Genomic DNA, 26920 nt, shown 5'->3' on the forward strand with positions numbered 1-26920 from the left:
CTGATGAAGTGGGTATGGGTCATCAGAGAAAGACAGCGGTGATGGTAAGCTTTTTGGAATGAACTATTGAAAGATGCAGTTGACCTAGCAAGGTGGGGGAGACTGCGAGGGGAAGGGCTGGAACTCAGTTTTGGAAACATTAATTCTGAGATATTGAGTAGAGAGATGGATATACAAATTGGGACTTTGGGGGAGGGCTCCTGCTGACAAATAAGATGGTATTTAGAGCTGGCTGAGATCTCAAGGGAGTTTGAGAAGACCGAAAAGAGCAGTGGTCCAGGGACTCAGCCCTGATACACTTGAGTGTGCAGAGGTCAGGAAGATGAGGAGACCAATGCAGAAGACTGAGGGAGCAGCAAATATTGTAGGTGTGGTATCCTGAAAGCCAAGTCGACAAAGTGTTTCAAGGAGGAGACTGATCAGCTGAGTTGAATGCTGCACATTGGTCAAGGAAGATGAGGATGAGCACTGACTGCTGTATTTAGCAATATAAATGTTATTGGGGCTCTTAATAAAACATTTTCAGTGGAATGGTGGGGAATAGAATAGGAGCCTCAAAAAGAATGAGAAGAGAGAATTGGAGAAGAGATAGCAAATATAAGCAATGCTTTTAACAAGTTTTACTGTAAAAAAAAAAAAAGGAAAGACCCAGGTCAAGAGCTCGATGGGGAAGTGAGGTCAAGAGGGTTTTTTTTTTCTCTTAGATGAGAGAAATACTGCCATGTTTGCATACTGATGGGAGTACGTAAGGAGAGAGAAAAAAATGTCCAGGCAGTAGACAGAGGTAAGAATTGCTAGAATACTGTCTCTAAGTAGATAAGATGGGATCAGATGCACAAACGGCAGGATTCATTTAGCTAGGAGCATGGGCACTTCCCCTAATGACAGGAAAGAAGGTAGAATAAATGAACAAAGACACAGGAAAGTGTCTAATTACATTCATGGAAACGTTCTGTTGTTGATTAAATTAGTTGATTGATTAATCTGATTCTAATTAGATTTGAATTGGGTCAGTCATACACAGACTCTCATTTTGCACGTGAGAGTAAAATTTCATTTGGAGGCTATGCTTGGTTTACATTTGTGGCCCATTTAAAATGAAATCCTTTTTTAAAATAATCAGATGTAATTGAAAGCTCACAAAGAAAGAGAATCTGTACTCTTTCCAATTTGAACATTCTGAATTTTTATTAAACACAATGGCCTTTGATTTTGTTCCCTATTCAGAGTATCTCACGAAACTTTGATGTAGATGAAAATTATTTTTGAAGAGAAAGTATACGGTTAAACATGGGTATATGAGAATGGGGTCCTTTATGTGTTGTCTCTTTTAAGCAAAGCTTTACGTTATAATTGTACTCTTAAATTTGGCAAAATTTCTCTTCAAAAATGTTTAAGTCATTGCGTATTTTTTCTATATTTTACATGGAATTTTTTCTTTAACTCATATCTAGTTCACAACATATTTGACCATAGGTCTCTGATTCTAATTTTTTTTTTTTTTTTGCATTTAACTTGCTTTTGGCAAGTTTTCTATGTCAAGAATTAAGAGCATTTTTATTAGAAGTTTTAACTATTCTTTTCTCTCTGCTTCAGCAAGAAGTGTTCATGAAACTGGTTTGCTAAAGGAAAAAAAAGTGAATCTTAGATCTAAAATGCTTAATTTTGCATTAAGCACTAGATTCCATAGATCTGAGGAAAAATATATGTTAAACAACAAAATCAGCCTCATAATTTACCAGATTCTATAATCTATTCTTTTATGGTGACAAAATATATTCTTAGTCCATGAGATTTTTTTTTTTTTAATCACAGTTTAGTCTTTTGGTATTTTATATATTACTACTATGTGTTTGGGGTACAGCAGTGAGAATTTCTTCCTTATTCTGCTGTCTTGACAATAACTTCTTAGAGTACAAGTAAATACATGAATTTATTTTAGATACTGCGGGTTCATGTGTGCTTTCTGTACAATAAAAACTAGAGGAAAACAAATCGATGGGATTTAATACATTTATCTTTCAGAAAGCCATTTCTTTAAATGGCTAGATCTGTAACTTGATAGTAATTTTTATTATATAAATATATTTTCATCATTAATTATTAAAATCACCAGATTTCCTCATGAGTTGTTTACATTATTACCTCATTCCTGCATGATGAAGAGGTTTAGTGAGCCCAGAATCATTTAGTGATTCCACAGTATTCATTCAAGTAAAAGATTAGAATGAATATTGTGGAACCACTAAACAATTTTTATGCATATACCCAGAAGTAGGGAAGGGATATTATAGTTTGTAGGAAACTGATAGGTAACATTTTTATGAATAAGCAATCTGTTTTATTACTTTTTTCCTCCAAAGTTTTTAAATTTCCCTCATCGTTAGGATTGTTGAGGAAATAACTAATGACAAGTAGTTCAATCCAATAAGTGACATCATGTTCATATGTACTACACCATCTTCAAAGGTTTAAGAAAAACCTTTAAAGTATTCACTAACAGTTTATTAGCTAAAAGTAGATCTCTGAAGTATTCTAAGGCTTGAACATCACAGTCGATACCACCCCACGACTACATTTTATGTTTTTCTCTAGTAAGATTTGCTTTCTCTATGTCTTAATTTCCAGAATTTCTAGAGAGGTAGCACTTGTTTTACAGATTTTATTTCCTAAACTGTGACTGAATACTAAAGCCCTAGAGTTCATAGATACTCACTTTGTTTCAGATTAAGATTATGATAGATAAACTAGTTGCTGTGTTCCCTGTTTATAGCTCAATTCCTGGATTACAAAGGAGGATGGGTCACTTTCATTCTCATCTAGTTGGTATTAACTCCTTGTGGCTTTAAGGATTTCCTGATTAGTCTGGACTCCTCCTACCTCCAAAGTTGTTTTTGTTTTTTAATTCAATGGAAACGTATTGGGTTATTATAGATATTATTAAACAACCTTCTCTACAGGAAATCCTCTGTTTCTTTAGTTACAGTTCAAGGTAATACCTGAGGTCCATTGCTGTGGAGAAACTTCAAGTTGAGCTAGGTCCACTGAATAACAGAACCTCACCAAAATATACAGAGATATAAGTGTAATTGGTATAGCATTTTAGTGACAAAAGGCTACTAAGCAGCAGTGCATGCAAGTGGCCTTTCATTTGCCCCAACAATAGCTGATCTAACCTAAGAAATAATTTAGGATTATGCAGATTTTTATATTGTTTCATAACCATTTTGATACTGCAATAAAAGTAGAATTATGTGAAAACAATTTTTAAATTTATATGAATGTTCTAAGAATTTTGGCAATTATTACAAAGCACTTCTTAGTCTTAACAGAATTCAAAATGCATGTGAATATTTAGGGAAAAATTGGGTTTATTTTATAGAAATAGGATCTTTATGTGAAGCATTTTGAAAAGATATGGTTAATTGGCTCCTACTTAGCCACCACAAGAGGACTTATTTTAATGTGTCATTAATTATTTTTAATATTATTTAAAATTATTTTAATGAATAACCAGTATTTTAAAATTATAGTTATTTCTATCAGAAGTTGACAGATTTATAACATTTAGAGAACAATTAAATCAGCCTTACCAAAAGTTCAAATAAGAAATATACTTATTCTAGAATGTTTTAGCCTTCTTAGCTTCATATTAAAGGTGCACAACCACTAAAAACTGATAAAATAAGCTTTCTTACCACTTTCCTGCATAATTATTAGCCCGAGATTTAGCGCATTAGTTTAATTAGTCCTCCTTCTTAACCAACAGGAAGGTCCCTGTATAACTGCTATCAGTAATTCAGGCTTCTCTTAGTTGGTAGGCTTCCTGAAAGGAAGGGTAATTATAGAATAGCCTTTTTGAATATAAATGAATGGCCATGTCAAACAGTTGATGAATACTGATATAGTAGCTTTTAAAAATAGAACAGAATCCAAAATTTCAAAGTATCAAAGAGCTCGTTGCTTTGAACACTGAATGTCTACTCACAGAGGGGATAACAGCATGTCCTGCCAAAGAGATTACTCAGAATTCAGCTTTGGAATCACAGACTATGCCCTTAATATTATCCAGCTTGTTTATCATAGGCACATTTGTTTATAAATTCTAAGTAAAAGCTTGATTTAGTAGAACCTATCACAAAACTGGAAAAGCAATTTGAGTGTATTTCCTAGCGATCATGGGCTCTTATACATAAGCAACGTTGCAGAGAAATGATGGCATATATTTGAGAAATCTAGATCTAATATAGTTCTAGATCTTCTAGTACAAGCCCATCATTTTTCAGATGAGGAAACAGAGGCCTAGTAATGTTAAGTACATTACTGTTGGCCACACAGGAGAAAAGAATGAGAAAGTATTTGCCTTCTGTAACAATAGATTGCCCACATTTGCACATTTCTTTTTGAGGTATTGTAAAAACCCTTGGGACTTTGCTAGCACTAAAGAGACTGCCACTGATGCAATAGAATAATGAGAACATTTTTTTCTTCTAAAGAGAAGAAAGATCCTATTTATACATAAATTTTCCATAGAGGTAGTCAATATCATTAGATTAAACAAGCTAGGCTTTATGATGTAAAGCTTGTGGAGAAAATTCCAGAATGTACATATTTCTATTGAGGTCATCCCTCTGTATATTTTTTTAAATTAAGATATAATTGACATATAACATTGTGTAAGGTGTACAATGTGTTGATTTGGTACATTTATAATTGCAATGTGATTACCACCGAAGAGTTAGCTAACACCTCTATCACATCACATATTTATCATTTCTTTTTTGTGGTGAGAACACTTAAGATCAAGTCTCTTAGCAACTTTGAAGTTTATAATACAGTATTATTGACTGCAATCACTCTGCTGTGCATTAGATCTGCAGGATTTATTGATCTACTAGTTGCAAGTTTGTACCCTTAAACAACTCCCCAATTTCCCCACCCCCAGCCCCCAGTAACCATCATTCCACTCTGTTTTTATGAGTTCGGCTTTTTTAGATTCCACATATAAGTGAGATCATACAGTATTTGTCTTTCTCTGTCTGACTTATCTCACTCCCTGTGTATATTAATTGCTTTAGATTTTGACTTAGTATTTTATTTACCTGAGAACTCTCAAATGTCCCAAAGGTACTTAGCAAATTTGTGATAACTTCTCTATACCCCACTATTAAAATATAACTTTGATATAACCTCCTAGGCAACTATTTCTATATTTTTTTATGTTCTTGGAGAGACAAAAATAAATACTGTTAAGAATATTTGTCTCTGGCTATGGGTGATGAGAAGGTTGGCAGAATCTCTCCTCCAAAAGTAATTATGTATCTAAAATTGTCAAAAAAGAAATAAACATATACTTCATTGCTCTGGAAGTGAGCAAAAAGCAAACAGCAATATTGGAAGTATTTATGCTTAAAAAAATTACTGAAATTTAGGTAAGTATTGGGAGTCTGTGGAGTTCTTGCCCCAGCTACTATTGTTGCTGTTCCCCCATCCTCTGTTTCCTGAACTTGATAGGTATGGAGTTCTGTCAGGACCTGGGAGGCCATGAGGACTGGAAACTGTTATGCCTGGACCAAATCGGTCTCACTTAATTATCAGTGGAAGGTGATACCCACATCCAACAGTGTTGTTGGTGGCAGTAATGATCTTGCCAACAGTGGCTAACTGGGTTGGGCCAGTGAATCTAAATAACGTGAGGTTAGCCTGCTCTGTGGCTACATTTATACCATCTTTCTCCAAGTATGTATGACTAGGATTTTACAGAGTATGGCAACTTGACATAAGTAGTCATCTACATGATGTGTCAATGGGTAATACATATGTGAGAAAAAACTATGTGGTCACTTATTTAACTTAAACAATTTTTTTCTTTCCTGCATAATCTCTCCTAGTCTTTAATATGTTAGTGTGCATAACAATGAAGGATAGAATGTATTGTGAAACAGATCGCAAAATTATAAGACCTTGGGAACTTTTAAAATGGGCTTTATTATTCTATGGAACCCAAGTGAGAAACCCTGCTTTATATGGTTTTGACTCGTATATGAATTAGGTGAGAAAAAGGGAAGTATCTAAAGAAAATAAATATTTTCCCATATTTCTGTATGTCCCAATTTTAAGAGGACATGTACTAAACATGAGCAGAAGATCATGTAAATAAGGTTATAGTCTCAAAGTGTAGCATAACCCATGAGAATCATATTAAACCTTAGAACATGCAGTGACTTGCAGGAATTCTGAGAACAGTTTAAAAATGTTATTTTACCATTCTTGTGATAAGAAGCCTGATCTGAGAATGAACTTAGGACAAATGTTGGTTGATATAATTAATGTTAATAAGTGACAGAAACACTACATAAATGCTTTTTAATTTGTTCAATCCAAAGTGAGTTCTTAACCTCTGGTTCTTGTTTGTTTTTGTTTTGTTTTTATAAATTTATTTATTTTTGGCTGTGTTGGGTCTTCGTTGCTGTGCGCGGGCTTTCTCTAGTTGCGGTGAGCGGGGGCTACTCTTCGTTGCAGTGCATGGGCTTGTCATTGTCGTGGCTTCTCTTGTTGTGGAGCACAGGCTCTAGGCACGTAGGCTTCAGTAGTTGTGGCACGTGGGCTCAGTAGTTGTGGCTCGCAGGCTCTAGAGCTCAGGCTCAGTAGTTGTGGCGCACGGGCTTAGTTGCTCCGCAGCATGTGGGATCTTCCCGGGCCAGGTCTCGAACCCGTGTCCCCTGCATTGGCAGGCGGATTCTTAACCAGGACTCCACCAGGGAAGCCCAACCTCTGGTTCTTAAAGAATGTTTAGTGGGGAGATCTTTGAGCCGTTTGGAATTATATGTAAAATTATATGTATGTATGCATGTATTAGTTTGCTAAGGCTACTGTAACAAAGTACCACAAACTAGGTAGCTTATACAATAGAAATAAATTGTCTTAAAGTTCTGGAGACTAGCAGTCTGAAATCAAGATGTCAGCAGGGTTGGTTCCTTCTGAGGGCCATGAGGGAGAAGGATCTATTCCAAAATTCTCTCCTTGGCTTGTCAATGACCATCTTCTCCCTGTGTCTCTTCACATCATCTTCCCTCTATGTATACCTGTGTCCAAATTTCTTCTTTTAATAAGAACACCAATCATATTGGATTAGGACCCACACAGTTGAGCTCATGACTTTATTACCTCTAAATACTCTATCTCCAAGTGAGGTCACATTCTTAGGTACTGGGGATTAGGACTCTAAAATATCTTTCTGGGGGTGGGGATACAATTCAACTCGTAACAATGGAAATGTACGTTTTTCTGGAGCAAGGACCCAAACTTTTTATCTTTTCAATGGGGACCATGTTCCAAAAAAGATTCAGAACCATTGACCTAGGAGAACGGAGTTTAAACCAGAAAAGATGGAATAAGACTCATTAAAAGGAAACTTAAGCTTAGAATAAATGAGAAATTGAGATGAAAAGAAGAGAAAATAGCAGTGTTCAGACAGAAGCTAAGTCATCATCTATTAACATTGGACTGGAGGTTTGTCTAGAGCTGCGTTGTTCAATAAAATAGCCATCAGTCACATGAAGCTTTCGAACAGTGGAAATGTGGCTAGTCCATATTGAAATGTTCTGTAAGGATAAACCACACACTGGATTTCAAAAATTTAGTGTGAAAAAAGAATGTAACATGTCTAATAAATTTTGATATTATATATTAAAATAATATTTTAGATATATTTAGTTAAATATAATATTACTTTTAACTTCATCTGTTTATTTTTTACTTTTTAAAATAAGGCTAATAAGAAATTTAAAATTCTCTATGTGACTCACATTGTATCTCTATTTTACACACGTAAGATCTATTTGATCTTAATGTTTAGAAACCTTCCATCTCAGGCTGATTCTGTGGCTCTAGAACAGATTTAGAATATTGTGAAAAAGAAGTCAGATTTTACTACCAAGTTTTTATGAAGCTCTTAATGTAAGTCATGAGACCTTTGGGTGGGTGTAGATGATTGTGGGTGTAATTGAGTATTGTAACACCTAATAAACGCAAAAGGTGTTACACTGTTTTTTGGATTCATTGTAGTAAAACAGATTTCAGAAATCTGTTTTACTACATTTATCAATTTGACCGAGAAAAATGAAGCTAAACATTTTCACTGGTGCTGTAAAACTGCAAACCCCTGTTAAGACAAATGGGTGTAATGCATCAGCAATCTCTAAATCAGCTGAATGTCTATACTGTAATATGTAGGATTCTCGTCTCTCTGTGACTGTGACAGGGATCTCTACCACAGACAGCACATCTGGTTCCTTTAGCCATTTCATCAATATCACCTATAAGCCATATTTAAGATCAAAAGGATAGAGAAGGTTACCAGTGATGAGGTTCTGGAATGTTGCCAGCCCACCAGCATTGACAATGATATTTGCTGCGACTTAACTCTGAGGGCCTGGGGATGTGTGAAGGATGGATATCAGCAGGCTTGCTAAGCAGAGTCTGAATGCATGATGCAGTGAAAGAGAACAGTTACAAGTAGGGTAGGCAAAAGAAATACTCAAACTGAGACCCTAAGTGCCAAATTCAAGCCTTGTAACGCTCAAGAATGCTGAGAAATAGTAGCTGCAAATATATACATATTTGCACTCAGGATTTTGTGGGGAGAGGGGAAGGGTTATAACTTGGGGGATGACAGAACAAAAAAAAACTTAGGGTACTTTCAAGCACAATGACTAGCTATATTAACAACCATATTTTTAAAAAAATTTAAATGCATAACTTGGACTAAGTCAGAGGTTGTAAACTGTTGATCCTTGTTACAATCTAGGTCTCATACTTTGTTTTTCCTCGGTGATATCAGTGTTTCAAATAATAAATTTGAATGCATTTAAACAGGGCATAGGTTTCCTGTTTTCTGTAGTCCTCAACACTTCTCTTAGATCTGGCTTAGTTCATTCATTGATATCACTTGCATGATTTCTGCAAGTATTTGAGTGTGTGACCCCTGGAAGTTGGTGGTTATACTGACAATGAAGACTATCACAATAGTTCTTCTATCTATCATAACTATCATATCATTACTACTACTACTACTACTACTACTACTACTACTACTATCACCACTACCACCACCACTACCATGACTACATATACTTCTATTACTATTACTGTTCTGTTATGGTTCCACTACCATTATTACTGGTAGCATCATCACCACCACCACAACGACTACAGACTCATAGTTATTTTACTCATAGCCCTTATAAATGGGTGCCAGAGTCTATTCTAGGTTTCTTAGATGCATTGTTTCATTTACATCTAATAACAATCCTACAAAGCGTGTACTGTGATTATGACCATTTCACAGCTGAGAGAACTGAGGCACAGAAAGATTAGAGAACTTGCCCAATGTAACAAGCCTAATAAGTTATGGAGCTGAGGTTCTAACACAGGCATCTAACCACAGAGCTCATCTCTGAGAACGCTTCCTGTGCTAAAATTCTTCATGTTCAGTAAATAGAACACTAATTAAAATCTTAGAGTTCTGTGAGTATGATTTCATATTTTCAATTCAAGTATATTTGATGCCTTCATTTTTATAAAATAATTTAAGGCTCCTAAAAATGGAAGCATGGAATATTTGGCCTTCTTCTTACTTAATAGAGTGGGCACACATTCTACTAGAAAAGCTATAGCTTGGTGACATTAATGCACCATTAAGATGAATGGGAATGTTCATGTCTCTGTTGGAAGTTGTGTTATGATTTGATGGCAAAGCAAATAAGGCAGGAGAATGGTGATTTATACTCAGTCCTTGTTTAAAAGCCTTGGGTAAAGAGGTGCTAAATAAATATTAAGTAACACTATCAAATGTCCATATGGACATTAAAAAAACATAGATTTATAGTTTTAAGTATAAACTTATTCTATATGCTGTTTATATATTATTTGGTGGATAGAAATTTTAGAATTGTTTTATCTCTCTGATGAATTGACTTTTTCTTATCATTATGAACTCTCCTTATGTCTAGTAATGTTTCTTTCCTTAAAGTTGTCTTTGTCTGATAATAGTATAGCTATAACTTTCTTTTCCTTGCTGTTTACAATGGTTTATCTTTTTCATGTTTTTCCATTTTTTTCAACCTTTCATATATTTAAAATCTGTCATTTGTTAGCAATATATAGTTGTTTTTTAAATCTACCCAGAAAATCTTTGTCTTTTAAATTGGTTTGTTTACTCCCTTTATAGTTCAAGTAGTTACTTATATATTTAGATTTAGATCTACTAAGACACTATTTGTTTATTATTTAACCTTCCCCCTTGTTAATTGTGCATTAACTTGTTAATTATGCATTCTTGTATCTTTTTTTTTTTTTTATATCTTTGTCTTAGTGGTTACTCTAGAGGTGGCAACATACATCTCTGACCTATTACATTCTAGTGTAAATTTAACTTTCATACTTCCTAGATAATGCTAGGACTTAGGGCACTTTGACCGCTTAGCCGCATCACTATTTTGCATTATTGTAACATGTATTTGAATTTGTCATATATTCTAGACCTCATAAAGTATTATTGTAGCTTTGAAAAGTTAATATTCATTTATGTTTATCCATATCTTTACCTTTTACTTTGTTCTTTATTCTTTTCTATGCTTTCTGTTTTCATTCCAGATTATTTTTCTTCAACTTAGAGAAATGCCTTTAATATTTCTTTTAGTGTACTTCAGATTTTGACAGATTCTCTTGGTTGTGGTTTTTGTGAAAGCCTTCAGTTTTTTAAGGAATTTTTGCTGTTATGGATTTCTAGGTTGACAGTTGATTTTCCTTCAGCACTTTGAAGATGCCGCTCCATTGTCTTCTGGCTTCTTTTGCTCCTCGTAAACGAGTCAGCTCTTAGTTATATTGACGTTCCTATGAAGTTAACGTCTTTTTTTTTATTCTTGCTGATTTTATCCTATGGCTCTGGTGTTTAGCAAGTTTTCTCCGATGTACCTAAGTGTGGTCTTCTTTTTATTTTTCCTGCTTGAAGTCGTAGAGCTTCTTGAATTGGCAGCTTGGCATCTTTTGTCAGTTTTAGAAAATTATTGGCTGGTAATTTTTCAGATATTGACCCTATCCTGTTCTTTCCCTTCTCCCTTTCTGAGAATACGATTACACTGATATTAGAGTTTTCCACATGTTAGAGTTTTCACCATGTTTCACACGTTTCTTATGTTCTTTTCCATAATTTCAATCCTTTCAGATTTCTGTGCTCCAGCCTAAATATTTTCAACTGATCCACTTTTGTTTATTAATATTTCCAATATTTGTTAATTTGTTCTTTACTTATCTCCCTTTTATATCAGGAGTCAATTAGGGAGGTATTTTAATCTACTATGAAGATATGTTTCTCTCCATTAGGTTGTTAGCTGTTCGAAGGTGGTGGTCCCTCATGGCACCTAGTTCATTCAGTGTCTTGCAACTAAAAGAAATGTAGTAATTTAAAAAAAATAATTTGTTTAGTAAATTCAATTATGTGTGTGCCCCATATTGTTTTACTGAAGAAAGATGTATGCAATGTACTTTGAAAGTGTTTTTTCTCCGTTGATGATATAAAAGTGCCGAAACTAGTAGTAAGCATGTTGTAGTCATATACTAAATGGGTTTGTAGTAAACTGTTCATATAATTAAGAAGTAATTGTCTTAAATTATCTATATGGTTTTCTCTGGTTAATACTGTGCTCTGTGACATGCATTTTCAAGATTGTTGTCTAACAATCTAACAGATATTAGCTTGTTTTCCAGTTGGGATGATTTCAGCTGCAAGTATTACAAAGACTCAGTTTTAGGTAGCAACAAGGAGTTTATTATCTCAATAGCAAGTTTGAACATAAAGAATTTCCATGGTTGGATAATTCAGTATGTCCACACTGTCATCAAGAACTCAAGTTCTTTTTATCTTTCTACTCTATTCTCTTCAGGCTTTTTCTTTCATGTGGTAAAATACAAGACGGCTGTCATTGCTTCAGCATATCTATCATATGTTTATGTACATTTCTTCTCAGGGCTTCTTAAAGAATTGCCACAAACCCTTTTCTGAAACCATCACTTGTAGAGAGAATGACATACCTTCAATGATTGGCTTAACTAGTCAAGCCTTCATCCCTAAGGCTCCCCTGTGGAAGGTGAACAAAAAGTGTATCTGTAATCAGATAAGAAGGGATGGTGGAATGGCTATTGGCTAGACGTGGAAAAAAGCAAAACTAAGAGTCATCCCTGAAAAAGTTATATTTTCCATGCCACTGTCAGGAATCCTTCATGCTTGGTGAAGTGGATTGGTCAAGGGATTTCCTAGGAAAGAAACTGGGTATCTATATTTTACAACTCTGCACTTTATTTATTAAAAAGTTCTTTATTTAATCTCAGTTCTGTGATCATTGAAATAATGTATAACAATTTTTGCAATGAAGTATGTCTGTTGTTCATAATTTTGAATGTATGTGGTAGACCAAATGTTGGTTTCATGTTGAATCTCATTGTGATACTACTTTTAGATATGTCATCTTGATTATAAATAACTCGAGAGCAAAAACCAGGGACTTTTCTGCTTCCAAAGTTTCTTTCTGAAGTAGGACTTGAATAAAGGTTTTAAAGAGGTAAAACTAATCTCTAGTCTAAGCCAACACTTGAAAAGCAATTATTGATAATATTTTCAAGAATAACTATAATAAAATCACCAGTGCTCAGTTGCTAAAAAGTTGAGTCCACATCTAGGGTTTTAGATGCTGGCCAATAATTAATGAGCATCCATTCATAATAGATATCTACATTTCACTATTTTAAAAAACACTATTGAAAAATTTCCATTGTTGTTTTATTTTTCATTTATAGCATGTAAACTTCGGTGGTTAACTTCCTTCATTAAAAAAAAGAAAAAAATGTTCAGAACTGAAGTGCCCTAGATGCTGGTTTTTCAGGTCATCAGTTTTGGCTACATTCTTTTCCATGAGGCCCTTTATGATATTCTGCTTTTTCCTTTACCTTAAACATTTACAGTCTCTTTTTTTGATTAAGATATATTTAGGCACAATACACCTTACCATCCCTATATTAGCAATATGGGATTTATGTGTGTCAATAATAGCCAAATACTGGCAATTCTGTGTGTTTCAACCAAATATTACAGCTCCCTTGGTGCAGAAAAACAGAGACCAGCTTGATTTGCAGAGGATTTGTCAAGTGCAAATTAGCACCTTAACTGAATCCCAGCAAAAGATAATTAAAATCAACAGAAACTACTCCAGAATTTAAACACTATTGTTCATCCTTTCCATGTCTCTTGATGTAATGCTCCACTGTTTATCATTGGAGGTGGGCTTTATGGCATTGGGCGGGAACTAGGAATGGTGTTGCAATGTAAATGGGAAGTTTTAAAAAATTTGGTGTGTGAGCTGGCCTTGATATGAGGCTTTGACATATGCCATGATACTCTTAGGCATTATGATGGCAAATATTGTGATGACTACAAGATGCATTAACTAAGATTATACAAGTCAGGCTGAACTCTTTCTTCAATATATCACTTTGGTGACTCCAAGGTTATTAAAACTGCTGAGGCCAGTAGTGTTAACAATTGGTGATAGGATTTCAGGGATAATTCTATTATTGTTGACCCAAAAGGCCAGTGACGGATTCTGAAGAATGCCTTCCTTTGAATACATTTGTAATGGTTTTTATTTGGAAGAAATCGTTCAATTGAGTACTAACAGGCAGATGAATTTGAACTAGAGAAATATCTTCTGACAAATGATCTTCATTCCCTTAAAACTATTCTAGCAAGAAATATTAACATATTTTTTGCTAAAAATGAGTTTTGTGACCAAATAAGTTTGGAAAACACTGAGTTAATAAAAATTAAGCATGTTTCTTCTAAATTGTTCAGTCTTTAATATGGTAATTAGTATGCACTTTTTACTACAGCATGCACTATTTTCCACATTTTACCATTTGAATGATTAGAAAGTTAATTTATTTCCAACAGAACGTGAGATTATTGAAAATTAAATAAAGTGCATAACAATATTTGATATACTTTTTAATTTGCCTTCCTATACTGGGATTAATTTCATTGATACTAGATTAAGTTTTTAATAAGTATTTACTGAAATAGAGGATCTGTGCATTTATCTTTATTTACTTTTATTGGTTATTCTTTTTCATAGATATATTTGTAGCATACTTGATTTGGAAGTGCAAAATTATGAAGTTAGGTAATATTACTTTTTAAAATAAAAATTTTAATAGTATCAATTTTTGAGAGATTAAAAAATATCAAATAGGTTTAGTTTACCTGACAAAACACTTGGCACTTTCCTTAATAAAAAAGACTAATTTCAAAGGCTAATTAATGTGACTTTCTTCTTGAAAACTCTGAAGGCTTCTTTTCATGACTTTTCAACTGCAGATCAAGACATCACAGGAGATCTTTCTCTGCTGTATTATGGTATAGCTTTCCAAAGTGAAATAAAATTAGACTTTGCTACCATAAGAGTCAGAATTCACGTGAACAATATCTTTAAAACATGGTGTGCAAAGTATTTTATACTTGCTGTAATTTCCATTACAAAGGAGATCAGCAATAATGAGTCATTTCTTTAAAAAATTTAATTGCTTTTTAAGTGACAACCTTTCTTTTACATTTTATTTTAAACTCAAAGATAAACAAAACAAAAAAATAGCATCTGATAGTTAAATGGAGAACCTCCCATAGTCATGCTGTCAGTTGGAAAGCCTTTATTTTCAAGCCAGTTTCTTATAGCTCAAGTTACAAATAGTGTGATTGGCAGCTCAGTCACTTGGTAACTCAGAATAAGAAGTGTGTCTCTTTAAAAACATAAGATGAAGGTGCTGCCACTTTATTAGCATCTTTGTGTTGCTTCATTCACTTCATGCTTATTTAGGACCAGAGAATTAAAAACCAAAAATTAAATACTTTAAGAACTAATCTGTGTGGCTCACTTAGAAGGAAATTTTGACATTTGAATTCTGAAAAGTCACCCTCTTGTAAGAATTCCTTTTTGCCTAAGGTTGCTTGTGTATTGTTCTATCTGCTTATTTAAATATCACATAAGTGATAACAACCCACATGTTTTAGATGGTACCTCATTTTAGTGCTACTTCTTTATTTGATTGTCAGCATCATGTAAATAAAATACATGTTCATAAGGAGAAGCATAGCCTATTTTAATGGAAAAGATTTAGACAGTGAGCTGCGAGCTCATGTCTAATCTTCCCTTTATTATTGTGGATAAGGATACATGTCCCTTACTTCTGTATCAGGCAGGGATTCTGGAAGCCATGTATCAATAATATATATGAAAGTGTTTGCACTCTCTAGAGCACATGGACTAGTATTATTCTTGTCAATGTTACTCTTTCATTTAGGAGATAGAGTTTTTCTTTGTTTCCCATACTCTTTGTTCTGTGTTCTGAGAGGTAGATGAGTTAATTTTCTGTTATTCCTGCATCACCTAACACAGAGCCTTGCTCAAAATAGAATTTTTAAATTTGTTTATAAAGTGGTGAATGCATCCTTTACAGTATAATTGAATATATTTGACATGAACACAATAAATGCAGTTTACATTGGATTATTATTTTTAATTCATTTTACCTGTCATGTTGTTTAAACGTCATTAGTAAAATTTCACAAATTTGGTCTTTTATTGTTGTTACCTGGCATAACATCAGGACTGCCTCAGAGTTTATTTTAGCATCGTAATATTGCTAAACAAAGCCCAGCAGTTATGACTTTTATTTGGTGCAATTTCCTACCTATTTCAGAAGGATAAAGTATGGTTTATTCAGTTGTTTTTCTCTACGCTTCATAACACTTATTTAAACATTGTGTTATATCAAATTAGCTAAAAGACTCCATTCATTTTCTGTTCTTTGGCTGGTGTGCCACTTACTCACAGATTCATTGACTATGATTGATTATAAACTGCCTGTGAGACCCACTTACATGGATTCGTCATTTGTTAGAGTTTAAATGAGTCACAATTCCCTCTGCTATTGGACTTTACAACGTGTTATAAGGTGTTTTTAATGACTTTCCCTGCAAAATACACTTCTTTCATCTGCAGGTCAGCTTGGTTTAAATCTCTATTTTGTTGGACATCACCCCAAAGAAAACTTTTATTCTTCATTATTCTTTTCTCTCCATGAAATATGTTCTTTCCTAAAATGTTTTAAAAGCCAAAGTGCAAACTAATCATGCTTCCATAAAATATTTTCACATAAAAGTTGCAATATTCTACATCAGGCTTTTACATTTTCTGCATTCCTGATCAATTTTAAAATGTTCAGCAATGCCACCAATTTAATCAGTGGTCTACTTGCCTGAACATGAGCTCCTAAAGAAAAGGGATAATACCATGGTTTACTCTTGCTTCCCAGCATCGGCATAGTGCTTTGTACCTAAGGGGTAACCAACATTTTTTTGTCACACTGAATTGTCCTAATATTTCTGTAAAAGGTCTATGAAAAATCTTACTAGGGAGAGCTCCACAAAAGTCTTTAGTAGAACTATTGCCTCAAACCAAAAATTCAAACAGTAGCTGAGCTGTTCCGTTTCTTAGGTGGCTGTGCAAAAGACTAGGCATTAGAGCATTAGGACTTTCATCTGAAACTACTCGTACAGTTTGAGGTTGAATATGTGGAGTTTTGTCCACATTCATCTAGATAACCTCTTTTATGCCCCTTTCATTCTAATATCTAAATTAGGATACCTAGGATTATTTTAATCAAATTCTGTTCAAGAGCAAGGTCAATGAGTCTGGTAAGTTTCTGGTCAAAAGAGTAATGGGAAAGTGAACTAACATTGATTTTGTGCTGCTCTGTTGGGATGCCATGCTGTGTGCTTTACGTAATTTATCTCATTTAATCTTGACCACAATCAATATTAGGCCTTAGAGCTCTCAATTCAAGAGAGGTTAAGTAATTTGTCCAAGGTCATTCACTTAGTAAGATAAACAGCTAAAATTTGAACTCACTTGTGGCTGACAACAAAGTCTATGCTTTTTAATTACTAACTCTGTTATTCAGGTTCTTTTATTGTCAAGTAATAACTAGATTTGGTTGTTAAATCTTATTTTATATGGGTGAACTGACAAGATTTAATGTAAAGAATATTGAAGTCAGAAAGCTATTTTGACATTTATTATACTGGAAAATAAACAGTTACTTAGACATTATTTATTATTTAATTTGATGCATAAAAGGATCAATCTGTAAAGAACCCTTTATAGTTGAATAATTCCATTGTCAATATAAATCTTATTTCTCTAACTTTGACCTGCATACCCATGTGTTCTGTGTCTGTCTGTGCAATAGGCAAATGGAAGTACCCAACCGATTCAATTCTGATTTTCTCTGGACGTGAATCCAGAGAAAGAATAAAAGCCTCCTCTACTCTTCCTTAATCTTCAGCACTATTGCTGTTGTTAATAATTGACTAGAGTCCTTCCTCGGTATCTGTGGGGTATTGGTTCTAGGACCCCGGTGGATACCAAAATCCAAGGATGCTCAGTCCCTTATATAAAATGGTATAGTATTTGCGTATGACCTATGCACATCCTCCCATATACCATAAGTCATCTCTGGATTACTTACAATGCCTAATGCAGTATAAATGCTATATAAATAGTTGCCAGGGTGCAGCAAATAAGTTTTGCTTTTTGGAGCTTTCTGGGATTGTTTTGCCAAATATTTTTAATCCACAGTTGGTTGAATCTGTGAGACCAACTGTACATCACTTTTGAAGCATTAATTTAGTATAGTATAATTGGTTTTTTGCTTACTGACTGCTGCATTAGGGGCAACTCATTCTTCCCCAGAAAAGCACAGATCTCTCTTGAATTTATATATTATCGAGAAACGTTTATTTCCTATAACTTCCATTAAAAAAAATTTTAGTTACCAATAATAATTATTGAGTGATTTATACCGCAATTATTTACAGCACTATGAAACCTAGGATTCCACTGTAGTGCTACCAATACCTTAGTTCTCTCATCAGGGCATTTTTTGCTAGCCTCTTGCATCTCATTTTTCTCCTCTATAAAATTTAAGGAGAAAATTAGATAATCTCTGAAGTTCAGCCAGCTCTAAATTTATGGTTTTCCAATGCATTTAAAGTCTACTGTTTGTTCTACAATATAATGAGGTCAGGGAAAGTCTGTGGTGGCCTAGGAGATAACTATGTAATGCCATTTGGTAGAAGGGTATTCCTAAGTTTTCTTCTACCTATTGCCATCCCAATAATTCTGAAAAGAATTATATAAGTGACTCACTGCTGAAATCACAGCTTTATTTCCCTCCATCTGATTTTTGGAAAGTCCTAAGGTATTTGATAATTCTTCCCATCAGAAATTATAATCTAGAAATATAATCAAGGGGAAACTTAAAATGTATAAAATTTATCAGTCTGGGCTAGAACATTTCTCCTATGTCACTAGGAAAATGTATGTTTTACCTTATTTGTATTGCTAAGTCGGGGCAGGGGATTAATGGAGACTACTATAAGTTCAAAAAGGTTTAAATTTAAACCTCTTTAAATAAATCTTTATGATTTACATATTTATATAGTATTAATTATACCTTTAATATAGTATCCATCAATACTCAATAAAAAATAGCTGAAGCTAGCATTATTATTAATATCGCTATTACTATTGGTAGTGGTCACGGTAAGATGTACCACTGTTAAATATTATATTTTATTTAAATTTTCAAAAAATATCTAAAGAAAATGTTGCCAATAGCATTCATTCTAGAAATTCAAATATTTATTAAAAATATTCCTGGAATTTAATCTTAGTAGAATTTGATGAGATTTATGAAGAGTTATAGTGGCAGTACTCAGAAAATAAGAGTTTGCCTCTTGAACAAATACTTTTGATTTTGGGAAAGGATCTGCCAGGCTTCAGAGAAATGTAAATTGTTAGGATAAACAATGAGCCTTCATCCCTGTGGGCCTTTCAGAATTTGGACAAAGCTGCTGTGTGCTAATAATCTTTTAGTGCTTATTTGTATCAGTAGATGTTATTAAATGCTCACAAAGCTCTTTCTTGAGCAAATTCTGTAATTTGCAGATTGATTTTAAATAACACAAAGATAAATATTAAAGGATGAGCTATGAAATAAAATAATATACACTAATAAATGCCAGTAGACACAAAGCATTCATCTATGTGTGTATATGAGCAAATAAGAGAGAATTGTATTTACATGAGAGATTTTGCTGATGTTGAAGTAAGTTTGATTTTTCCATGAGTCAATTTATTCTTCATAAAAGAAGCAAGCTTACATCATACCTTTTAGCTATATGGCTCCCAGGTTCATTAGTAATAAAAAAAAAATTAAACCATTTTCTTAGGAAATGTAAAATTTTTTAAGATACAGAATTTTTGAAGCACAGAAACTAGGCAAAATAGGGTTAACTTTTTCTTTCAGAAATAGTTAGTTGCTAAGAGACCACCAATAGATGTAATGATTCCAAGTTTCAGGCATCTCTTAAGTAGGCTTGTATCTCTTTATAAAAGTTGTTTAATTCCTGTTCACACTAGACTATGTCATTAATAATTAAATGCCTAATGATTCTGTTCTCAGAAAATTTTAAATTTTGTTGGGGAGAAGAAAATAGTGTGTTAGAAAGCATCAAATTAATTTATTTACTTCAACATTTGTTAAAGTGCCTGTTAGGTGTTGGGCCTGATGTCTGGCTCCAGGGATGCCACATTGAACAAGATGTTGTTTCTGCCTTTTAGGAGTTTAACTTCTATTTGAGGAAAGGAACAGTTAATTACAATGTAAAGTAACAAGTGTACATCATAGAAGGTACTTAGTATATGGTAAGTGAATGAATGATTAATGAATGAATGTTTAAAATGCTATGTAGAAAGTGCCCTGAGGTAAAGAGGATGGTTTACAGAGATGGTGAGGTTTGAGCTGTATATTGAAGAGTGAGGAGTAAAACTAAAGAGTGAGAAGGTTGAGAAGGTAGTACAGGACATTCCAGGTAGAGAAAACAACATATGCAAAGGCATGAAGGTACTTTGTTTTTTGTCTGTTTGTTTTAAGAAGAATAAAAGAGTAGGACAAATTCAAGGAAGGGAGACAAGTTGTATGTGACTGGCTCCGAACATGTGTGGCAGAGTGGTGAGAGGTGAGCTGGACAGAAAGTCTGAGAGTGTTAGGATTAGACTGACATTTTAGAAAGAAAACTCTGGTTAGAGTGGTGTGGAGGATGGACCGGAAAGAGGAAACCCAGAAGGCAGAGATGAATTAAAAGGGTACTGAATAAAAACAAGAGAAAATGGTGTCCTCCAAAATAGAGGGGGGAGAGACAGCAGGCTGTCGGAGATAAAATTTGACAGAACTTGGTGATTTCTTCCACACGAATGGGAGCATCCTGACTTTTAGGTTTCCATCGTAATTTAGTAGGTAGATGGTAAAGCTAGAAATCAAAACTAATGAATTAAAATTTTCACATACTAAATTTATGTTTGGGAGACCTCATATATATATATATATTTTGGCTGTGTTGGGTCTTCGTTGTCGCGCATGGGCTTTCTCCAGTTGTGGTGAGTGGGGGCTACTTTTCGTTGCGGTGCAGGGGCTTCTCTTTGTGGCGGCTTCTCTTATTGTGGAGCACAGGTTCTAGGCACACGGGCTTCAGTAGTTGCAGCACGCGGGCTCAGTAGTTGCGGCACACAGGCCCTAGAGCACGCAGGCTTCAGTAGTTGTGGTGCATGGGATCAGTAGTTGTGGCACGTGAGCTCTAGGCTTCAGTAATTGTGGCATGCAGGCTCAGCGGTTGTGGCTCATGGGCTCTAGAACACAGGTTCAGTAGTTGTGGTGCATGGGCTTAGTTGCTCCACGGCATGTGGGATCTTCCTGGACCAGGGATCAAACCTGTGTCCCCTGCATTGATAGGTGGATTCTTAACCACTGTGCCACCAGGGAAGTCCCGAGACCTCAGATTTTTCAAAAATATACTGGAAACAGTTGGAATCCTGTATCCAGAAAGCACACAATGGTAGATGCTTGTGCCTTTGTGTGTAGGTGGTTTCTGAAGCTGTGAAAGTGGGCAAGGTCTCTAGGGATAACCAGTACCATGAGATACTGAGAGCTCTGAAACTTACCCTCTAAGGCCACTGTCAGAAAAAACAAAGATTATTTTTGAGGGGTTTCTAAAGTAACCCAAAATAAGTAATACAGATGTGTGAAAACCAATCTTTATATTTGACATCTGGTTAATGTCCCACAGGACTTTCAAAGAGTGATTCATTTACTGTGTTAAAAATTCAGCAATAAAAAATAAAGAAAATAAAAATTTGAGTTGTAAGATTTTTAAGTTAATACATTTGTTAAATCATTGGATTCATATTATTTATTTTAAAATCCAAACAGCACAAGTCTGTTTTTCTTGTAATGAATATAATATACATGTGAATTAATTCTGTGAAATAGAGTAATACTTTCCCAGTGCCAGTTCACTGACCCTTTTTTCTTCTCACCTCAGAAGAAAAGTCTATCTCTTTCAAAGATGCCTTATGCTCTAAAATAAGTCTTTCAACTTTTACTTATACAATAAGAATATATTTCACATTTCAACTGAGTAAACACATTTGTCTGTATGTGTGTGTAAAGCTGACACACACTTTATGAAACACTACTTACGCTTGTTATATCTTATGATCTCTGATATTCTCTAAGATATTTTGTTGTAAAAAATCTGAGTACCGGGCTTCCCTGGTGGCGCAGTGGTTGAGAGTCCGCCTGCTGATGCAAGGGACACGGGTTCGTGCCCCGGTCTGGGAAGATTCCACATGCCGCGGAGCGGCTAGGCCCGTGAGCCATGGCCGTTGAGCCTGCGCGTCCGGAGCCTGTGCTCCGCAAAGAGAGAGGCCACAACAGTGAGAAGCCTGCGTGCCACAAAAAAAAAAAAATTCAGAACACCACCCACTTAATTTATTTTATAACTTACTAATGGGTCACAACCTGCAGTTTGAAAAACTCTGCTCCAGACACACTTGCCCTCCTTAATCTCTTTCAGTGTCTTGCTTCATTCATGCTTCTCCTCTCACCTGTACTAAGTTTCTTCTGAGATTGTAAAAATGTTTGATCCTCATTTACCTGAAAATAAATTTAAAAACCCTTCAGTTGGGCTTCCCTGGTGGCGCAGTGGTTGAGAGTCCGCCTGCCGATGCAGGGGACACGGGTTCGTGCCCCGGTCCGGGAGGATCCCACATGCCGCGGAGCGGCTGGGTCCGTGAGCCATGGCCGCTGAGCCTGCGCGTCCGGAGCCTGTGCTCCGCAACGGGAGAAGCCACAACAGTGAGAAGCCCACGTACCGCAAAAACAACAACAACAAAAAAAAACCCTTCAGTTTTGCTCTACTTATTTTTAAAATTATTTTTGAATCCAACCTTCATTTACCTCCAAGTGTCTCATATATATGTGAGACATTTACATATATATACATACACTATACTTACCGATATACGTGTGTAGACACACACACACACACACACACACACACACACACACACACTACACTTAGTCCCTTAGCAGTCCCATCTAAAATCATTTCCTTTGATAATATCAAACACTTATATAACAGTTAATGTGCCAGGCTAGGTGCTTTACAAATATTAACATATTTAACTTACAACAACAGTATGAAGTAGGTACTGTTATTATCCACAGTGAGATTAAGTAGTTTGCCAAGGTTACACACAGTCAGCAAGGAAACTGAGTATCTTAAAGTAATTTCTGGGGCTTCCCTGGTGGCGCAGGGGTTGAGAATTCGCCTGCCGATGCAGGGGACACGGGTTCGTGCCCCGGTCTAGGAATATCTCACATGCCGCGGAGCAGCTGGGCCCGTGAGCCATGGCCGCTGGGCCTGTGCGTCCGGAGCCTGTGCTCCGCAACAGAAGAGGCCACAACAGTGAGAGGCCCCCGTACCGCAAAAAAAAAAAAAAAAAAAAAAAAAGTAATTTCTGTAACACCACATGGCTGTTTGTATTTGCAAACAAGACACCTCTCTCTCTCTCTCTCTCTCTCTCTCTCTCTCTCTCTCTCTCTCTCTCTCTCTCTCTCCCCCGCCACCTTTGTATATTGTTTCCATTCAAAATCAAACTTATCTTTAAAGTCTGAGATGTTGTATTCGAGTAATAGTCTAGAAGTAGCAGTAGTTGGTAAGTGTTCTGGTTATACACTTGTCTTCGAGGGATAAGAATGATGTTTTAAGGGATGTAGTGTCATTAAGTTAGTTTTGCAATGATGAGAAGGTTGAGTGAATGTTCCAGCAAAACATGAAAATATATTCAGGAGTGTATTGGTTTGCTAGGGTTGCCATAGCAAGCCTGGTGGCTTAAACAACAGAAATTTATTTTCTTACATTTCTGGAGGCTGGAAGCCCCAGATCAAGGTGTCGGCAGGTTTAGTTTCTACTCTCTTGTTTGCAGGTGGCTTCCATCTCGCTGTGTCCTCATGTGGGCTTTTTTCTATGTGTGCGTATCCCTGGTATCTCTCTTCTTGTAAGGACAACAGTCATTTTGTATTAGGGCCACTCATACAATCTCATTTAACCTTAATTACCTCTTTAAATGCTGATCTCTAAAATCAGTAGCATTCTGAGACGTATTGGGGATTAGGGCTCTAAAAATATGGATTTGGGGGGGGACACAATTCAGTACATAACAAGGAGTTTCTTATCATGAAAAAAAGGTAATCTCCTGCACATAGTTACCTGGATTGTGGATCAATTTAATGAAAATGAGAGCTAGCAAAGAGATATTGACAGATAGGGCATTGATCCTGAATACTGATGTCAGCAGGATAAAGGAAGCAATAAGTTAGGAAATTGGAAGCACATTTTAATGATGTGGAGAAAGGAATAACAAGACAGGAGGATGTGCTAAATTTGTTAGCCTAACCAGCCTCCCTAGATGCAAGCATAAAGTTGATGTTCAGAGCTCTGCAAAGCTTACATCTTGCTTCATGCCAGACACGGAGAAAGTCTAAATTAATAGAGCAGGGAGTACGTGATAGTAGGGATGTGGCAGATGGAGGCAGGCTCTCAGAGTGTATCTTTTTGAGATAATACCTAAAGTTAAAATGTTTGGAATATGGGTGTAATTTGAAGATATTATTTTTCTAAAATTCCAAAGATTGTACTATTTTACGATGGTGAATATAGTAGAAAACTGAATATAACTCTCCTCATCATGTACTTTAAGTATTAGTTATTTCTTCCTTATTATGGATTAAATTTTCCTATTGTACATGTTTAGTAATTTTTTTTATTATATACTAGGCACTGCGATCTTTATGTTGTTGGGAGTCTAGAATCTGTTGTCTTCCTTTAAAGAGTGTTGAGTTTTGTTCTGGCAGGCAGTTAATTTTCTGGCAAACAAGTTTGACCCTTCTCTTTTCTTTTTAAGCTTTCTTAAGGTGGGTTTAAACATTTCAGGAGTATCGTTGAATGCTCAGCATTTTCAGTGTGGTGTTTTACTCTGCCTGTCAGAAGTTCTACATCTCTCAGTATATGTTTAACATCTGGAGTATCTATTCAGCTCACAGCTTTGGCTCATCAGCTATTTTCTGCTGGGCCTCAACAGTCTTGCTGTCTGCACTTGCAGCTTGTTATTCATCCAATAACTTAAGGTGACCCTTGTGGGGGCTCATTTTTGGGGCAGTTATTTCTTTTTCAGTACCCAGCCCCGCAGGTTCCAACTATTTAAATGACACCAGACTCTGATTTCTGCCTCTTCAGTTGAGTGAAATCATTATGCCCGACTTGAGTTCCATCTACCTCCCTGTGCTGCGGCCTGGAAAGTGCCACCAGTCAGAAAGACAGAGTGGTCCTGGGCTCACCTCTTGTATTTCCCTTTTTTCTGGAAGGATAGTCCTGCATTAACTACTGTCCAATATGGAAACCAATTATTTCTTTCTAAGGAATTGAAAACACCTTTAACCTGAGTTATGATAAAATTAAATTCAGCTTTGTAGAGGTTATTTTTTTGCTGAGGTCAGTTTCATATATTAATACTAATATTACTACTGTGTTGAAGAAGTTAAACATGGCTATATGTTAGCAACATATCAAAGATAAATCACACCAGTTTGAAACATTAATGTAAACCACTTTATAGGAACCCCATCCTGAGAAGGAGCAGCATGTAAAAATCACTTGTGTTGAGAGAAGTGTTCTGAGAATGGTTCTACTAAAGAAAGTTTGTTTTCTTAGCTTTTGATGTCCTTGGGTAACAAAGTCAACATTCTTCTGTATTTAAGGAAAATAGGTTTGGAAATAGCAACAGGTGTTTTGGTAATAAAAAACTATTCATGGCTTAAATCATTAGGGTGCCCTGTTTTCTTTATTATAATTACTGAAACAAGAGATTTTGAAATTAAACTGTTGCCGTGTAGACTTGAAGAAGGGAGTCTAGGAAGTGACCTTATTGATCTTTGGACCTATCATGTTTAGTATAACAACTTAGAGTTAGTAGATTTTAAAATAATTTATTGTCCAAAAAACGTAAACAAAACAGAAACATGTAGCTACTAGAAACCTAAGAATATCATTTGTATTGTCATCATAGAAATAACATATTAATAAATGTAAAATAAATAAGGAAAAGTTACACAAATTACTTTTTGAAAGACTGTATAAGTTTTTTTCATGAATGTCAAAATGTGCCAGTTTATTTAAATTTCCAATTTTAAAATGTTAGGTGATATCTGTATTTAAAATGAATGATTGTTTACCTTAAAATTACATGGATAGAATAAATAATTGAGAGATATTTAAAAATATTTCATGTGATCAGTGAAGAAAAACATATAAATTAATTTTAGATAGAGGTTCAATAAATATTTCCTTCTTGGTCTGTCTTCTCTCCCTCCCCATCGTTCTCCTCCATCCTCTCTTCACCCTTTGTGTTTCTCTCTCCCCCTCCCTGCTTTCTGACTTTATTTTAAAAATAAATACATAAATTTGGATCTAATATTATTGTGTGTTACCGTGATCTACTGAAAAAAAAAAGCCTTGAGGCCAGGTCTCCCAAAGTGGTGAGATAGTGATCTGGGTAATCAGGCAGAAGTTCCAGTTACTTCCCTGAGAGATAACATTTGCATTTTGCCAGTGTATCTGGATAATTGCCTCTAAAGCCTGATTTTCTGTAACTGTAGAGGCATGGCATGAGGGTGTGTTCATACCATCCTCCTTCCCAACTTTGATACTTTATGATTTAATTTCTTATTTTTCCTTGTGTTCTTTCTACTTCCCTAAATTCAGGATTCAAGGCAATTGTTTTGAGTGTCATGATGGGCTTGACATCTATGTTGTTACACTGGCAGCCAAGGTCCAGCTCTTGGCAAGGTCTTAAATCCTGAATGATTATAGTGGGAAGCAGCAGCATAGCACAGGGAGATCAGCTCATTGCTTTGCGATGACCTAGAGGGGTGGGATAGGGAGGGTGGGAGGGAGGCTCAAGAGGGAGGGGATATGGGGATATATGTATGCATATGACTGATTCACTTTGTTGTACAACAGAAACTAACGCAGTATTGTGAAGCAATTATACTCCAATAAAGATCTATTAAAAAATAAAAGTTTTGACAACATACAATATGAATGCACTTTAAAAAAAAGAGAAAACTTTAAACCTTACAGAATTTCTAGTTGCTGCTTAAACCATTTAAAAAATGTACCAACTGTTAAGAAAGGAAGGTGATTTTTTTTTTATCTCTATTTTCTATTCCATTGTTCCTAGATTATTATCCCTTATGGGTAGAGATTGTGTCTATTAATTTTTTTTAAGGGCAATTTTATAAAAGGCTGGTATCTATTTAATGCATGGTTTTCATGACATATACATTTAAC

General features: G+C 35.2%; 1 protein-coding gene across 6 annotated transcripts in view; it reads left to right on the forward strand.

Annotated features, from left to right (window-relative positions):
- The window catches only part of XRCC4 (X-ray repair cross complementing 4), a 316241-nt gene that overhangs the window by 122690 nt on the left and 166631 nt on the right, over positions 1–26920 (forward strand). The gene's annotated exons all lie outside the window — the stretch shown is intronic.

Source organism: Pseudorca crassidens, chromosome 3 (genome assembly GCF_039906515.1).
Source record: "Pseudorca crassidens isolate mPseCra1 chromosome 3, mPseCra1.hap1, whole genome shotgun sequence".
NCBI classification, from domain to species: Eukaryota; Metazoa; Chordata; class Mammalia; order Artiodactyla; family Delphinidae; genus Pseudorca; species Pseudorca crassidens.